The sequence below is a fragment of the Alexandromys fortis genome, unplaced genomic scaffold (genome assembly GCF_014885135.2).
Source record: "Alexandromys fortis isolate MF-2015 unplaced genomic scaffold, M_Fortis_MF-2015_v1.1 scaffold_240, whole genome shotgun sequence".
In the NCBI taxonomy this organism is placed as follows: domain Eukaryota; kingdom Metazoa; phylum Chordata; class Mammalia; order Rodentia; family Cricetidae; genus Alexandromys; species Alexandromys fortis.
Window position 1 is genome coordinate 1,984,779 of NW_026068133.1, and position 4,290 is coordinate 1,989,068.

Sequence of the window (4,290 nt, forward strand, 5' to 3'; positions counted from 1 at the left end):
GAGTTTGAGGCCAGTCTGGTCTACAAGAGCTAGTTCCAGGACATCTAGGGCTGTAACACAGAGAAACCCTGTCCTGAAAAATAAAAAAAAATACAGGACAACTTATGGTTCTTACACTGTCCCAGTTCGAGTGAACTTGAAGTAAAGAAAGCTAGGAGAATTCAGGTGTTAACTGCCATTCCAATAGGAACAGAACAACAACAAATCTCGAGAGTGAAAACAGTGTTGGTAGGGGCAGAGGGTGGGCAGGTGTCACCCCACCATCATCCACTGTAAATGTGAGCAGGGATCTGTTCCAGTAAGATCCCAGGCAAACTGACAACTGAAGAGCCAGATCCATGTAGTGGAAATGACAAGTGTGGGGATAATGAGAGTATGAAGGTCATGTGCAGACCACCAAGTAGGACAGGGAGACACTCACCCACCACCCTAGGCTGAACTATGGACACAGCTTCTCGGGACACAGAGTCTCATCTTAGCCAAATATAAAAGATCCAACTTAGATGTGTTTTTGTTGTCCATTCTAGCTTACCTTTGGAAGTGTGGGCTCTCTGATGTCTCTCCACTGCCCACCATTGAATTCGTGCCACCCAGAGTTGTTGAAGGGGGAAGTGTTCTTCTACTTGTTCGCAATCTTCCAGAGAATTCTGTAGGCTTTGCCTGGTTCAAAGGAATGGGTGCCTTCAAGAACCTTTTGGCTATCCGACGTCGACCTTCCAGGAAACCAATTTTTTTTGGACCTGCATACAGTGGCAGGGAGACACTGAACAGTGATGGGTCCCTGCTGCTTCACAGTGTCGGTCTGCAAGACCAGGGATTGTACGAACTGCGAATTCTGAAATCATTTGGTTCACATGAGGATGTACTAGTGCTACTCGAGGTGGACAGTAAGTGATTCTCTGTCATTGTTCAGTGCTGGGTGGGGCTTAGACATACAGGACTGCCATGGCTGGCCTAGCTTCCCTTCCCTCTTACACAGTGTCCCTGGGTGGAGGTTTGAGCACTTAGTGTAGGACTCACTCATAGAGACAAATGGCCATAGATCAGCTTCCATCTTCTGTCTCCATGTGCATCAAGGACGACCTTGATGGAAAGTAACTCAGCTAACCTGTCAGAGTCAACCCATTCTATTGGGGCTCTAGACCTGGGAGAACTGAATCCTGTTATCTTTCCATGGCTGGACGAAAGTGACTCAGTCTATTGTAATGCACTTATATTCTCTCAAAGATCATAAGAAACAATGGTTTTAGAACATCCGTGTCAAACTGGAGTATTTATTACCTTCAAATTGAGAGTGTCATTAACAAAATCCAGGCGTTGGTGCAGAGATCACAGGTGGGTGTTTCCTACTGGCTTGCTCTTCATGCTTGCTCAACCAGCTCTCTTATATCACCCAAGACTCCTAGTCCAGTGCAGCGCCAGCGCGGGCTGGAACCAAGAGTCTCGGCGGAGGGGGTTGAACGAATACACAGAGCACGAGCTTGAGGTGGAACAGCTTCTCTTTATTGTCTGCTGGGCTGGTTTTATAACATGGCACCAAATGATGAGGGGGCTGCCATGGGACTGTAACCTGACCCTGGCAGGGATCAAGGACCGGTCACCATGCACTTAAAATTCCTTCCTTCCCTGCTCCAGGAACAGAGGGAATTTATTATGTTTTCCTTGCAGATAAGCACCTCAAATGGGGGCAAGGACATCAACTCGGTGCTGCAGTTCCCACAGCCCAGGGCTTGAACTGTCCACAATGGTCTGAATCCTTTTGCATCTATCCCCAATTTAAAAAATGTACTACCATTTTGCCCCCAGGCACATCTGGTGGTTGCATTTTCAACTGAGGCTGTTTCTTGCAAAATGACTGTAACTTGTGTCAAATTGACACAAAACCATGCTGCCTAGTACCGAAATATTTTAAAGAGCTGAGTCTGCCTTGAAGACCAGACTACTCCCAACCCCCACAACCCCAGAGCTAAGGGCACTTGACAATACTACAAGTGCATCTATTAGGTGAAGTCAAAGGATGAGGATTGCCTCAAAGGAAACTGAAGAAAAAACCAGAAAATGATCGTTACTTCCAGACCTGTTGAGTGCAGGGGAGGCATCACCACAAACCTCAGTGTACATGAGTGTGTGGTGTTTGCCTGAGTGTAGTGAGGAAGCAGCCATATAGAAGAAATGACACTTTCAGGGGCATTGTTTGTAAAGAGGAGTTTGAAAGGTCAAGAAAGATGTTTCTGCCCTTCATTATGTGACACACACACACACACACTCACACACACACACACTCACACACAAGCAACTCTAGCATGAGTGATGACTCCATCTTTTTACAAAACAGTGATTTTCATGTGATGTCTTTTTCTCTCTTCCCTCCCAGATCCCCTTTCTGTGTTCTGTAATGTTCTCACTTCTTCCCGACTCATGATCCAACCGGTGCTTCACTATTTTGCTGAAGGTGAAGACGTACTTCTCCAAGTTCATAATCTTCCAAAAGAAGCGCGAGTGTTTTCCTGGCACAAATCAAACAATGGGAGCCCAGCCCGTAAAATTGTAGAATACAACAGAGTCAAGTCTTCTATCTCCTGGGAGCCTGCACAGAGAATAAAAGGGAGCGTGTACAAAACTGGATCCCTACAGCTTCTGGATGTCATTGAGAGTGATGCAGGGATGTACACACTGGAAGTTTTAAACAAAGATTCCAAAATTGAAAGAGCAAATGTTGAGTTTTATGTAAAGAGTAAGTGACTCCCTATGGCCTCCGACTGCTGGGTGTGGCTTATCCTATTTCATACACTAACGTGTCAGGATTGGACTGTGCCTGCTCTATCCCCCATTGCATTGTTCACCCTTACCCCCCTCCAGGATTTAGGCCATCACTGCAGGACACTCCCTGGGTAAACAAACTGTAATAGATCAGAACTCCTAAACTGGATTCACTTGCAGAGAGGAGAACCTATGCTGGGTAAACTCAAGCCCAGGATGTCAGTGTCCTTGCAGATACTTGGAGCTCTCCCCAGAAAGACTCTGAGAATCAGGCAGTTCCTGGTTGATAAAGGCATGGGGTCTTCACAGAGCCTGTGAGGAAGTCCTAACTCCAGAACTTTGCCCGTCTGAACTCAAGATGACATTGGGGAGCTTTTTGTAACTGTTTTGTTTAGATTTCCCATCAGAGCTGACAGGAACAAAGCTTTATTGATTGACTGTCCAAGTCATGGGACTGACTGTCTCCTAGAGTATAGAACCAGCTGTGTTCAGCCATGGCAGCTGCAGTTAGGAAGGTCACCTGTCCATCTCCTTCTCCTGAGGCTCAGTGGACAGGTGTCCAGGCCATTAGCCTATTGCCCTGATGGGCTTATGAGACTTTACAGGGAGGTCAAAGCTCCAAGGGAAGAGACAGAGGAGGCAGCTATTCCAGATCCCTCCATCACCACAGGATTCCAGTCTAGGAAATTCTCTTCTGCAGCTAAATAGTAACAGATGCTGCTGGTCTGAGCAGCTCCCTGATCCCAAACTCAGATCATTGTTCATGACTAAGCTTAACTCATGGACATGACAATGATCATTCACTGTGTGTCCTATTGTGTAGAAACTGAGACAGGAAACAGTGTCTAAACCAGAGTAACCCAGTCTCTGGGTGGCAGATCCAAATCTCAAGCTATGTCTTTAGTCACAGCTCGAAATTCTCCCCGCTGGAAACTTTATAAAGTATAAACTTAAGAGGGCTTGGTTTACTCTCTGGATTACTGTCATTTGGTATTCTCCTCTGTTTCTTCACAGAGTCTGTGGCACAGCCCATTGTGCAAATCACTAACACCACTGTCACAGGAGGTACATCTGTTATCTTGACCTGCGTTTCACCTGATACTGATGTCTCTATCCGTTGGATCTTCAATAATGAGAATCTGCAGCTCACAGAGAAGATGACTCTGTCCCCAACAAAGTGTGGACTCAGAATAGATCCTGTAGGGAGTGAGCATTTTGGACTATACCAGTGTGAGGTCTCCAATTTCTTCAGTTTGCAGACCAGTCCCCCAGTTAGGCTAAGATGAGTGAGCGACCTCTCCTCTCATCCCACAGTAGAATGCTGGTATTTCTTTATTAGTGGGGTATAAAATGGTGAAAAGTTATGTGGTGAAAATGATTAGTTATTACTCAGGTACTGCCAGCATGGTTATTCACACCTATCATCCTGGGATACATGTGTGTACAAGGGGGAGCCAAAATTTGAAGTGACGTTTTCTTAAAACAAAAATAAAGATATCAATACAGTAAACAAAATTTCAAAGACATTAA